At 36.8% G+C, this 15,110-nt stretch overlaps 1 pseudogene; it reads left to right on the top strand.

Annotated features, from left to right (window-relative positions):
- Positions 1–14,507: 14,507 nt before the first annotated feature.
- LOC138993578 (U2 spliceosomal RNA) lies at positions 14,508–14,595 on the top strand (annotated as a pseudogene).
- Positions 14,596–15,110: the final 515 nt, after the last annotated feature.

The following is a 15,110-nucleotide window of genomic DNA, read 5'->3' as shown; positions in this document are numbered from 1 at the left end:
CTATACCTATGTCTACATCTATATCAGCATCTCTCTCTGTCTATGTCTAAGTGTATCTATTATCTATGTCTATGTCTAGAGATAGATACAGATATAGAGAGATAGCTTCCAATCTCAGTAAGCTGATATGGTCAAATACATGCAGTTGATTGTGCTATTTCCGAGAAGTTCAGGAAAAGGTCACATCTGAAAAGTGAGCCCTCTCTGCATTCTGGAGAAAATGCCAGTTTGGAATTTTCATACTTCAGACACCCCTACCCCCGCCAATAAAATATAGGTTATATGATTCTAAAGTTTTCAGTGAGAAAGTTTTGCTTTCATGGCAGAAGAAAACTGCAAGTTATTATAGCCCGTGATGTGTATTTAAGGATAATGGGAGATAACACATAATTTCAACTTATTTCTGGAGTAAATTAATATGATTATATATTATTTCATACCACAAGAGTAAAATTATTCTTTCATAGAAGTTGATTCATCTCCCAGATGAACTGGATTGTTAACTATTTTGATCAATATTTTCGATTAATACCTCTACCAGACAGATATTTTAAGAAAAGAATAAACTCACATTTGTACGAATCCTATTTCAAATTAATAATAAAAAGCAGGTAGTTTGCAGGGTGTGTGTATACATTAGTTGGAAATGGAGGGGAGGGGGGCCCATCAGTGGTTATCTGTCCACACAGCTGACCTAGAAGCACAGTCACTAGAACATTTGAGATTCAGCTGTATAGACCAGTGGTCGGCAAACTGAGGCTCGTGAGCCACATGCGGCGCTTTGGCCCCTTGAGTGTGGCTCTTCCACAAAATACCGGCTTCTGTGCACGGGCCATGAAGTTTCAATCGCATGAAGTTTCAACCACATGTGCCCGCATGTGGTTTTTGTGAAAGAGCCACACTCAAGGGGCCACAGAGCCGCATGTGGCTCGCAAGCCACAGTTTGCCGGCTACTGGCTATAGACCGACGACCACTAAAGACAGTTTATATATGGCTGCCCTCCTGAAAGAAAGAAATGGAGACATGTATGGGAGGCCTTTGAATAGGTGAGGATGCTAAGGAAGACTTAAGAACTAAGATCCTAAATTAATGGTGAAGGATGTGTTTTAGAGGGCACAGGCAGGTGCCCTCTTACTAAGAAATATTCAGGAGATTATTAACCATAAACTGACTCAAGATAAATTGAGTGCTCTAATTTAACCAGGTAAATGAGAGAAAGAGTTAGAATTGAGAAATGTGCTTTTGCTTACATTACGTGGCTAGCTTCTTCCAGCTAACCCATCAAGTGGAAGATGTCCTTCCTAAAGGAAGGAAAATTTAAGCCTATAATATAGAATATCATAGTCCTTATGTGTTTGGGTTTTTTAAAAAATGCAGAGAGAACTGGTCTACTGCCCACACTCACTGGAATTAGAATCTTGAGCATAGGTCCATTAATTGAAGCATATAAAAATGATTATAGTGGTTCTGCCTTATCTGTGGAGGATTCATTTTAAGACGCCTGAAATGTAGAAAATACCAAACCCTATAAATACTGTTTTTCCTTTACATACATACCTATAATACAATTTAATTTATAAATTAGGCACAGTAAGAGATTAATAACAATAATAACCTACAACAAAACAGAACAATTATAACAATATAAGCTATATGGTCTCTCTCTCTCTCTCTCGCTCTTTCTCTCTCTCTAAAAATACCTTACTGCACTGTTCTCGCCCTTTTTTGTGTGTGATAATGTGAGATGATACAATGCCTATGTGATGAGATGAAGTGAGGTGAGTGACATAGGCATTGTGATGTAGTGTTAAGCTCTTATAAAGGTTACTGGAACACAAGCAATTTGATATTGCAACAGTTGATCTGATAACCAAGATGAGTAAGTGACTAACAGGTGGGTAGTGTATACAGCATGGGTACACTGGACAAAGGAACGATTCACATCTCAGGAAGTACAGTGGGATGGTGTGAGATTTAATCACACTACTCAGAATGGTGTGCAATTCAAAACTTACGAATTGTGTGTGTTTTCTGGAATTTTCCATTTAATATTTTCGAACCACAGTTGGCCATGTGCAACTGAAACTGTGGAAAGCAAAACCATGGATAAGGATTTAATTTTTGTTTGGATATGTCTCCTTGGATGAGGGAAACAAAAGAAAACATAAACAAACGGGACCACATCAAATTAAAGAGTTTTTGCACAGCAAAGGAAGCCATCAACAACACGAAAAGACAACCTACTGAATTGGAGAAGATAATCACCAATGATATATCCAATAAGGGGTTAATATCCAAAATATATAAAGAACTCATACATCTTATCACCGAAAACACAATCCAATTTAAAAAATCGGCACAGGACCTGAATAGACATTTCTCCAAAGAGAACATAAGATAGCCAATAGACATATGAAAAGATGCTCAACATCACTAATCATCAGGGGAATGCAAATTAAAACCACAACGAGATATTACCTCACAACTGCAAGAATGGCTATCATCAATAAATTAATAAATAAGAGTTGACGAGGATGTAGGGAAAAGGGAACCTTCATACACTGATTGTGGGATTGTAACTAGAACAGACACTATGGAAAACAGTATAAAGGGTCCTCAAAAAATTAAAAATAGAGCTACTATATGACCCAGCAGTTCCACTTCTGCGTATTTATCCAAAGAAATCCAAAACACTAACTCTAAAAGACATATGCACCGCTATGTTCATTGCAGCATAATTTACAATAGTCAAGCTATGGAGCAACCTAGGTGTTTCTCAATAGATGAATGGATAAAGAAAAGTGCCATAAATATATAATGAATTATTACTCATCCGTAAAAGGGAATAAAATCTTGTCATTTGTGACAACATAGACGGATAGAGGGTATTATGCTAAGTGAAATTATTGAGAGGAAACACAAATACCATATAATTTCACTTATATGTGAAATCTAAGAAAACAGAACAAACAAACAAAAGAGAATCAGATTTACAGATACAGAGAACAAACTGATGGTTTCCAGAAATGAGGGTTTTGGGGGGGTTGGTGAAAATAGTAAAGGGAAATCAGAGAGATACTTCCAGTTATAAAATAAGTAAGTCATGGAGTTGTAATGTATAGCACTGGGAACTTGTCAATAATATCATAACTTTGTATGATGACAGATGGTTACTAGACTTATTGTGGCGATCACTTTTTAAGGCATATAAATGTTGAATCACTATGTTGTAATATTGTATGTCAACTATACTTAACAAAAAATAAATTTAAGAAAAAAACTATTAAATCTCAGTAAGAACAGTGACAGTCTGTGGTACTTGAGCATGGCATACTCCCTCCTTCCTCTGCACCCAGCTCAGTGTGATGCAAGCTCCAATACAGGTCAATGTAGCCAAGAAAACAAGATTCCTGCTCCCCCCTTTCTCACATACCAGCTCTCAATAGAGGACTATGGTATCTCCCCAAGTGGGTAGAACACCAGCACTTCTCATCCCCCTCAGCTTTCTGCTGCAGAAACTATATTCTAGGTGAGTGAGGTTGAGCTAGACTATTTCATAAATTTCTGCTAATTTTAAATATAATTCCATGAGAGAGACTATTCAATAAACAGAGAAGAGCAATCAAGATCAAGTACAATAGAAGGGCACACCTCACCCACACCTGGAGTACCCAGCTCAGGTGACCAGGGAGACTATGCCAGTGGGCCCCACATAATGCCATTCTACCTAATACATAGAAACACACACAGGGCTGCTTTCAAATAAACGTCCCAAATGAAAGAACAGAACAAACTCCAGAAAAAGAACTAGCCAAAATGGAGACACCAATCTACCAGATACAGAGTTTAAAACACTGGTTGTAAGGATGCTCAATGATATCAGTGAGAACTTCAACAAAGAGATAGGAAACATAAAAATGGAGATAGCAAATTTTTTTTTAAAAAAAGTCAGAGATAGAAAAAAAATCAGAAATACATTAACTGAAATGAGGAGCACATAATGGGGAATCAACAGTATAGTAAACAAAGCAGAGGATCAAATCAGCAATTTGGAAGATAAGAAATCAATAAGAGAAAAACAGTTAGTTACCTACAAGGGAGCAACCATAAGACTGTCAACTAATTTCTCAACAGAAACTCTGCAGGTCAGAAGGGTCTGGCAGGAAATATTGGAAGTGATGAAAAGCAATCATGATTAGTCTACCCAGCAAAGCTATCATTTAGAATCAAGGAACAGATAAAGAGCTTCCTGGACAAGGAAAAGCTAAAGGTTTCATCACCACCAAAGCAGTATTACAAAAAAAAAAAATGTTCTTTAAGAAGATGGAGAAAGACAAAAAGTTTAAATAATATAATAGCAATAATTACATATCTATCAACAATTACTTTAAATGTGTATGGATTAAATGCAACAATCAAAAGACATAGGGTGGCTGAATGGATAAGGTAACAGACCCTTACATATGCTATCTACACTAGATCTACTTCAGATTGAAAGGCAAGCACAGACTGAAAGTAAAGGGATGGAAAAAGATATTTCATGCAAATGGAAATTAAAAAACAACAACTGGGATAGCAATACTTATACCACACAAGATAGATTTTCAAACAAAGACTATAACAAGAGACAAACAAAGAGCCAGATATTCCTCTTCTGGGTATTTATCTGAGAATCCCAAAACACTAATTTGAGAAGACATATGTTCACTGCAGTATTATTCACAATAGTCAAGATAAGTAAGCAACCTAAGCATCCATCAACAGATGAATAGATAAAGAAGAAGTGGTGCATATATATAATGGAATATGACTCCACCATAAAAAGAAATCTTGCCATCTGCAACAATGTGGATAGACCTAGAGGGTATTGTGCTGAGTGAAATACTAATAAGTCAGATAAAGACAAATGCCATGTGATTTCACAAATAAACAAAACAGAAATGATCTCATAGATAGAACATTTTGATGATTTTCAGATCGGAGGGGTTTGGGGGGAATGGGTGAAAAAGGGGAAAGATAAAGAAGTACCAATTGGTAGTTAAAAAACAGTCATGAAGATGCAAAGTTTAGCATAGGGAATACAGTCAATAATGTATAACTTTGCAGTGTCAGATGGGTACTAGATTTATCAGGGTAATCACTTCAGAAATTATATAAATGCTAGAGGCCCAATGCATGAAAATTCATGCACTGGGGCGGGGGGGGGGGGTCCCTCAGCCCAACCTGCACCCTCTCACAGTCCAGGAGCCCTCAGGGGATGTCCAACTGATGGCTTAGGCCCACTCCCTAAGCCACAGTCTGGCCTCCTTCTGCAGGAGGCGACCAGCAGGCCGATCTGGGGACGGCGCCGGCCCTGCCTCCCCAATCGTTGCCACTGGTCACCGCCATTCCCCCTTCCCTAATCGCCATTCCCTCCCTCTGCCCACTGGCATGTGCCTTGGTGGCCTGGTGCTGCCTGCCCTGACCCCCTCACCCCACCACCAACCAGTCATTCCACCATTTGGTCAATTTGCATATTATGCTTTTATTATATAGGATGAAACTGAAAGTAATATAATATTGTATGTCAACTATAATTACAAAATAATTATTTAAAAAAGAAATAGTAAGGAAATTAACATAACAAGCCATAAAAATATATATTAACTCTTCTTTCTTCTCTTAGTTTTTTGAATATGTAAAATAACATAAAGAATAACTATAAGAATGTAATATATGTAAATGTAAGATATATGACAATAATTGCAGAAAAGGAAGAATAGGGAAAAGAGTTATAGAGGAGTAATAATTCTATATCCAAATTAAATAGAGTTAGTATAAACCTGAATTTGATCCTGACAAGTTTAGATAAATATGATAAAACAACCACTGAGAAATAACTTCAAGAGTAAAAATAACATTAAAAAAATTAAATGAGTAATTTTTTGTTATTTGGGTAAGACAAAACCTTCTTAGATATGACAACTAAAGTATGGGCAATAACAGAAAAAAGATAAATTGGACTTCATCAAAATTAAAACCTTTTGTTTTTTAAAAAGTACCAGTTAGTATATAAAGAGATAACACATATAATGAAAGAAAATATTGCATTGATAATAACTTGTATTTAGAAGGTATAAGGAATTATTACAACTAAATAATAAAAGACAATCCAGTCAAAAGTGGGCAAAGGAAGTGAAATGACATTTCTCCAAAGAAAACACACAAATAGCCAATAAGCCCATAAAAAATGCTCAACATCACTAGCCATCAGAAAAATACAGGATACAGTCAAAACCACAATGAGATACCATTTCATATCCACCAGGATGGATTTAATAAAAAAGTCAGATAATAATAAATGATGACATGTATTTGCAGAAATTAGAACACTCCTCCATTTCTGGTGGGAATGTAAAATGATGGAAAATAATCTGGTAGTTTCTCAAAAGGATAAACAGAGTTACCATATTGCCCAGCAATTCCACTCCTAGGAATACACCTAAGAAAAATGAAACATTATTCCTCACAAAAACTTCTACACAAATATCCATAATAGCCCCAAAGTCAAAACAGATCAAATTCATGTCCAATAAACAATAAACAGAATGAGAATTGTCTATCTATGAGTATGTGTGTGCATGCATGTGTATATATGTGCCTAATATGATATATGATTCCATTTATATGAAATGTCCAGAATAGGCAAATCTAATTGGGTCAGAAAGTAGATAAATGGTCGCCTAGGGTGGTAAAGTTGGGTCAAAATGGATAGTGACTGTTAATGCATATTGGGTTTCCTTTTTAGGTAATAAAAATGATACAAAATGTATTGTGGTAATTGGTTCATAGCCCTGCGAATATACAAAAAAACCTATTGAATTATACATTGTAAATGTATGGTGACCTGTATGGTGAGTTATATATAATAAAGATGTTATATTTAAATAAGTTAGTGAATAAAATATATAATGAAATGTGCAATATATAATACATCTTTCTCTGTAGAGATAGACTATTTTATAAAGTTCTGCTAATGTTAAATATAATTCCATGAGATTATTCAATAATCAGAGAAAATATAAAGCTTTTTATAATGACAAACTGAATGTAATCAGGCAGCAAAATATGAAGAGACCTTAAGAATTAGGAGGTTTAAACTTATATAGTGATGTATAGCAATTATTCCTCAATAAAACCTAATGCTGCACTTGCCCTTATGCTTTAGATTATATATTAAAAGAAGAAAAACATCAGACTGAGATTTTTAAAAATTATGGAACTGTTTGCAGTTATTTTACAGAAAAGGTAAAATTGCAAAAAACGTTATTTACATTACAGGAAAATGATTGTTTTCCCCCAATGGAGAAGTAACCGAGCAAAATAATTTTGATAAGATTTGTGATTCCAATAATAATTTAGATCACAAAGAGTAATAAGTGTATTGGTCATAATCTCCTGCTTGTGTGAGCCCCCTCAAGAGTCCTTCCTATGGAATCCTGATGAAGTCATACCTTTACAAACATCATTTCACCAGCATCTGATATATGATCTTTTTAGTTTGATTCAGATAGGTTGGATCAGACAGGACTATGCTGATTAGAGGGGAGAAAAAGGGTGTGCTCCAATCAGAGTAGCCAAAACTTAAACAGACAAGAACATTTCTTTTAGGGATTGATTAATTTAACATGTTACAAATTTATAGAGTCAGATCCACTCACCCCAGTAGAACCCCGAAAGATTCTCTGACCGGCAAAATGCCCAACATGGCTTTGAGAACAGACATGTACATTACATGACAGCTGTTTGCATTTTTTAATATAAGGGGGAGAACTTTTTGCTTTGATTCTGGCAATGACATATTATCTTTGGCCAGCAGAGCAGAGATATTGTGGATTAAGATGAAAGGTAAAAAGAGCAAAAGGTAGATCACAGGAAGCAATCACAGAGTGATGATAAAACAGAGCAGGAAATGCTTATTTAGACAAATGAGGTATATTAAAGGCTAAAACCATCATTCATGGGGATCCCCATCCAAAAAGGGATTTTTTAACTAAAAAATAGATTGAGATAAAAACACAGGTAGCTTTAAAAAAAAAATGTATGACGCACAGCTACAGTCTAAAACCTCTAATGCTTAAAAATATTATGTAAGAAATATAACATTAATTAAAATTCCCTCCACCACACCGAAATAAATGCTACAGAAAAGCCCAACACTGGAGAAAGACATCCCTGAGTTTCAGTTTCCTTATCTATAAAAATCACAATAAAAATACTTGCTAGTTTGAACTTGTGACCTCTGAGATTCTTTCCAAATTCATTTTCATGACTCTACGTAAGATATACTTATTGTAAGTTCAAGGTGTCACGTGTACCAGGAGTATAAGAATTTTAATAAGTACTGGAGTGACTTCAATACACAATGGGATGAATCGTTTGTGATGGACATTTATGTGTATGGTGGAGGGAGCCTTCCCACAAGGCTTAAATCATACTGCCATTTTCCTAAGCAAATTCTAATAATGAATTCTCAAGCTTAGCTACACATGAGAATCGGAGGGCTTTAAAAAATCCTCATGTCCAGGCCACACCACAGACCAATTAAATCAGGATCTCTGGGGAAGGGAGCTGCACATCAATATTTTTTTAAAGCTCTGGAGGGGATTCCATTGTGAGCTATGAACAATGAGCACCAATGCTTCATGTCAAAAGGAGAAAAATGAGACCTCCCCTAAGCGAAATGATTGAGTTTAGCTCAAGGGATTGGTGATGAAGCCAGGACAAGAGTCCTGGTTTCCCAACTCGCCATCCTATTCTTTCCACTGCACCCCTGTCTTTCAGTCTCTCCTTCGCTCACAGTGCTGCTTCTAAAGGGGCCTGCCTCTGGTCTTAATTTCAGGTCTTCCATTCAGTATCTATACACCCCGCATAACAAAGCTATGAGCGGTCTCTTCCAGCACGATATTTGCATATTACATTCTTTTTTAAAGACATGGCTTTCTTACGCTTTCCAGGTTAGAGGTGACCCAAATTCTTTCATCTTATTAATGAGAAAATTGAGCACCAGAGACATTAAGCAGCGGTTCTCAACCTGTGGGTCGCAACCCCTTTGGGGGTTGAATGACCCTTTCACAGCTGTCGCCTAAGACCATCGGAAAACACATATATAATTACATATTGTTTTTGTGATTAATCACTATGCTTTAATTATGTTCAATTTGTAACAATGAAAATACATCCTGCGTATCAGATATTTACATTACGATTCATAACAGTAGCAAAATTACAGTTATGAAGTAGCAATGAAAATAATTTTATGGTTGGGGGTCACCACAACATGAGGAACTGTATTAAAGGGTTGCGGCATTAGGAAGATTGAGAACCACTGGACATTAAGTGACTGGCCTACGGTCATTCAATCCAAAACTGAAACTGCTTAACTTTTTATCTAAGTTCTTTCCATTCTTCCAAGCCTCCACCTTGGACAAGGGGAATGTTTCTCAGGAGACACTGGAAACCCTTTGTCAAGAAGCCAACACACATGAGTCCCAAGAGTAGAGAAGCTGAATGAGGATCAGGCAGTGGCCTCATTTGCAGCAACCTTACTTTTTGTGTTGGGGGGTGAGAGAGCCCAAGGTACTGCTGCAGCTCACACTCGTTATCGCTTGTATCCTGGCTCCGCTGCGCAGGGTTAGCAACTCAGCCCACATTGAAGTTGGCAGCTTGGGAAGCAGGAGTGACCCTTGCAGGTTCTAGATCTCCCCTGTGGGTTCTGTTTCAATTAATTTTTCCTTCTTTCCCCTAATGTCCATTCTCCTTTCTTAACTGTGTCTCTTCCAAACTTCAGATTCTTACATCAGACATAGACACAGAAACAATAAACAACAGCTTCAAATAGTCTATGGAACCAGCTCTGAGAACCACATAAGGTCAAATACCTACAATAACTCATGTATCTATATTTCCTATGGCCTATTCCTTTCTGATCGAGACTCTTGACACATACAGAGGGGGAGGACTGTGAAACAATCAATTGACTTCTTGGTCATGACCCCTGTGTCTACAGGCACACAACCAGAACTGAAAAACTTCCAACCTGACAACACCAGGTCTTCACTGACCTTCTGACAACAACCTGCTGGGGCAGAGCAATGACTGCCTCTGTCCATTTGCTACTGTCTCCATCTCTGTCTATGACATCTGGATAGTGGCCTGTTTTGTATATTTGCTTTGCCGGCCTGCTCCTGTGGGTGTTTGAGTTTGCATCCTCCCATCTCCTCAAATCCAACCTACAATAGCTTTTCCAATAACCCTTACTTGGTCTCCATTTTGACCATTTCTCTGATATTTTCCATGACTTTCTCTGGTTTCCATGACTTTCCTATCTCCTCAAGCATGTTTGTCCCATTACTAATGTTCTTATTTGTGCTGCTCTTTACTCTTTGTTAAGATTTTGTTTTTTGAATTTAGAATGCTACAATTCTTATACCTCTTTTTATCTATATAAGGATTATTGTGGAATTAGGAATGTAGTAGAGGCTCACTAAATAACCATGGAAATGAAGAGATATTTATTGAAGGTCCACTGTTTATATGTTAACATGCTTATTTGGTTGGAAGGGAGCTGGAAACTTGCTGTCCTGCATATGCTTTCAACAGAGCAACAGCATTAACTCAGAGCACTGTCTGTGGACCTTTACAACGTCTTAACACCAAGACCTGGCTGATAATTTTGTTCATCATTAGTTGTAGAAATATAACTACCATATAGTCACCTTGTAAATTTCCACAGCCTTTTTGAAAGGAAAAAAATACTTTATACCCAATGATACAATATTAGAGAATATATTTTTGAATAATTTATTTTAATTTTCTACTTTTAGGACAAAATTAGTAATGTTTTTAGAATAAGCATATGACACATTATATGACATATATTATTTAGCCTTGCTTTTGAAGTCTGAGATGATGGACTTGTTTTCAAAAGTTATAACCTACAAATGATTGGCTCTTTACACTTACAATCTATGTTTATAAATGTTTATATAATTTCTCTGTATATTTTAAGATAAATTATGTTATAATTCTGATCTACTGTAATAAAAAGTATGCAAAATGCAAATACTTGACACTTGAAAAACAAAATAACTTCCCTTTCAGAGATACAGAATTTTTCACTTAAGTATACATGTATGTATGATATGTAGATAGATAAATAGATGGATCTTCATTCCATGAATGAAGCTTTATATTCTGCTCAATTTTGTATTTAAAAGTATAAGAATTTTATATCAAAACATTTCTTTTAATGCCCACACATTTTATTCCATAATTATAATTATAGCCTCCCTCTCCATCATTGTCATTGCCCATGATTTTAATAATAATCCTATATAATGAAAGCATAATATGCAAATTGTCCCCTTGACCGGGAGTTTGACCAGGGGCAGAGCCAGCTGGCCAATGGCCCATGGCCCCTCCCCCCAGCCAGCCCTGCCCCCAAAGGCTGCAGCAGGCAGCCGGGGGAAGGGAGGCCCTGGCTGGTAGCTAGCAGCCAGTAGGGACCCTATCCGTGCATGAATTTCATGCACTGGGCCTCTAGTGGCAAGATAAAAAATTTAAGGCAAAGTTGCTTAAAATATAAGTACATTTAAAAATTTCTGATATATATTGTTTGCTTTTTCTTAGAGATGATATGTCAATTATAGTTTCATTAATAATTTATTCTCCTTTTTACTCCGTCAAGTTGATAAGCCCAAATTATATAATTATTGCTTTAATTTGCATTTCCTCAAATCTACAGTTCCTAAGTTGGCCGGCTGGCTCCGCCCCTGGTCAAACTCCTGGTCAAGGGGACAATTTGCTTTCATTATATAGGATTATTATTAAAATCATGGGCAATGACAATGATGGAGAGAGAGGCTATAATTATAATTATGGAATAAAATGTGTGGGCATTAAAAGAAATGTTCAGTTCAGCAGGCTACACAATAGATAAACAGTGATAGCAAAGTCTGTCTTCAGAAGAGGGAAAAAAGCATGATTTTGAAATGAGAGCAATAGAACCCAACACAGTAGGACAATTGCAGAACAATAATTCTTCCCCCATCCAAAATCCATGGTAGACAGGGAGGAGTGAGATTTGCCTAAAAGTGGGGATTAAGTTGCTCTGAATATCAAGTGGAGAGTAGGACTGTGCTAACAGCTTTGGCTGGGACTCTGCAAATGTTAGATGTTATAACTAACAAGGCACCGAGCCAAACATTATACATCAAGGCTGATAAAGGAAGTTGGAGTAGAAACTGTAGAAGTGTCGGTCGATAGTTTCACAGCTTTATTGAGCTCAAAATGAGATCCCTGAAGACAAAGACAATGATTAACACAATCTATTACAATAAAAAGGGAGATGGGTTAAAGATTTACTTAGAAGTTATACATCAATCTATTCTAATCTTATTTGGGAGAGGAACTATACAAGCCTTTTGAGCACTCCAATAGAGCTACACTTAGCAAGTTCATGGTTTGTTTGATGGAGACCAGCCACATGCTCTCACTCCTTGGCTCATCAGAATCCTTTGAGGATTTCATGACTGCAAAGGTGCTAAGCTATTTTCTGAAAAGAGAAAGCATAGAGCGTGCACTCCTCTTGCTTTGAACGGAAGTCAACTTGTTTTGTAGGCTTGGAGCTATTATTGGCTTCTGAGAGGAGATGAAATTTGTAATCACATACAAGCTGTGAAGAACCTGGGTCATTCTGAAGTAGTTTACACTCTTTTTAGAAATTCTTTTGGACTCACTAGAATTCTGGTGAGAAAAATCTTCCTCTAACCAAGGGAATTGCCCTTCCTCCAGGAAGACTTGAGAACATGGCAGTTTTGATAAGGGAGTGCTAATATGGCAAATGTGTGAGGTGGCTTGTAGACAGCCTATACCCACAGCTTTTCCAATATCCCTGGGAACCTCTAATTGGCAGAATAGCCTGAAGTCTTGAGTTTTGCCCAAAGTTCAAAGAAGGGGAAAGAAAACCCAAGAGAGGGGAGGATTTCAATGGCAGAAGAGAGATAATATAACATCAATAATTCACATAGGAAGTTTCTAAGGATAGTGCTCTCAGTTTGAGTCTTTAAAGTCCCCTGGGCCCACAAAACTGGGCAGAAAATTTTAAGCCAATCAGTTGCTTAATATTTCTTTTCTGACATGCAAGGAAATAGCCAGAGAACATCTTAATATTTCCTACTTTAGACCTAGCTGGAAGAAAAATAAAAGAAGCACAATATATGTAAATAACTCTTGAGTACACATGTCAACAGAGTCAAGACATTACGTAACATAACAGAAATGTTGATAATCTGCCTGAGATAGTGGTGCACCCTGTTGTTCCATGGACGTAGTCTTGGCCAGTCTAGCAGCTCTTTAATAAGCAAACAAACAAACAGAGCAAAATCCTCTTTACAGATTTGAGTGACTATCCTTACCCAGGAATCTAGCTGGATTGCTTCTATTATAGATTTTCTGTCCTAGTTTAGAGATAATTTCCTGTAATCCAGACCTAGTGGTTGTGAAATGGAATAACCACAGAACATTTACAAGTCCCTTGAATAACACATTCTGCCTGGGAAATAGTTTCCTGCCTTTGGCTACATCTCTGAAGCCTAGATCAGGACATCCTTGGACAGAATGTGCTGCCCTGACACTCAGGGTGGGCACGGAGTAGATAAGACTTTCAGTTCCATCTGCATGTCTAGGTGGCACCTACACTTTATACTTATTTTCAGAAATGAAGGACAATACAACTCCATCTTACTAAGTCACAGTCCTAGTTGTGGGAGATCAGATGTATTGGCCTAGAACAAGCTTTGGCAAGCCTCTAGGAAGAATGTCTTTTCTGGTCCTGTTGAGTATGTTTCCAAGATATTTCCTTAGTTCAAATTGGGGTCATCCAACCATAACTTCTTATGGTAGTTTATTTTATTAACCAAACCTTGCCTTTTACCTGGGTATGCCCAGCTCTGTCTGAGTTTCTGAAGCAGTTAAACATTTTAGAGTGGATAAAATAAAAAATATTTATGGCCACTGTGCTGTAATCACCCTTTGTGAGAGGGTGATGATAGTCAAGAGGTGACATAGTAGGTAAGTAATGGAAAAAGAGAATTGTTCAGGATTTCTTATGTTCCCCATTATGTCAATAATGAAATACTTTAGAGTCAGTTCACAAACAGTAAAGCACAACTCAACCAGTAGGAATGTTTCTACACTTAGGCAACACAAGCAACTGTGCATGTTTAATTACCATCAATTTTCTTCACCATCTCAGCATGAAGAATTGGATTGACAATATTTCACATGGCATCTCTGTGTCTTAAATTAAACATTTTGTATGATACTACTGAATTATTATAAGCAATTTTAGAGCAAGTAAAAGTTGTCATAGAACTACAACAGTGCTCTACAGACAGTAAATTTTAATCGAAAAATTTTTGCTATCTCATTGGTATGATTTTATGGATATCAAATAGCTCATCCTATCACTTCTTGGCCTTTTGGCTAAGATCAAGTGTAGTATCAAATAGCTCATCCTACTCCAGCACACATTTAAATAGTTTCCATCCTAAACACTAGTCATGTCACTTGATTTCCCAAGAATTTTATTGTGAATTTATTCTAACTCCTTCTGAACTTTTTAAATTGAATTTATTGGGGTGACATTGGTTAATACAATTATATAGGAGTCGGGTGTACAATTCTATAATATATCATCTGTATATTGTATTGTGTGTTCACCACCCCAAGACAAGTCTCCATCCATCACCATTTAGCCCTTTTTACCCTCTTCTTGAACTTCTTGACTATAACTTTTATACAGGCATGTATCTGTTGCTTAAAACCAAATTTCAAGTGGCCTTGTTTACATCCAGAATAATAACTTTTTGGCCCAGGATTGCTCATTTGCATAGCTAGCTTAAGTAGTGAGTAGTTGAACCTTCCCTGAAAGGCTTCACCACTTGCACTATCACAGTGTTCCTTTTTGATATTTAGAAGAGAAAAAAAATGCACATTAATTTTCATAAAACCCAGGGAGACAAAAGATTAGTCAAAGTGGTTATGGTCTATATCCTCCTATTATACA

The sequence above is a fragment of the Myotis yumanensis genome, unplaced genomic scaffold (genome assembly GCF_028538775.1).
Source record: "Myotis yumanensis isolate MYYU_CA2020_CCGP unplaced genomic scaffold, mMyoYum1.0.hap1 SCAF_15, whole genome shotgun sequence".
Lineage (NCBI taxonomy): Eukaryota > Metazoa > Chordata > Mammalia > Chiroptera > Vespertilionidae > Myotis > Myotis yumanensis.
Note: the sequence above shows the minus strand (reverse complement) of the source record. Positions and strands in the feature narration are given on the sequence as shown.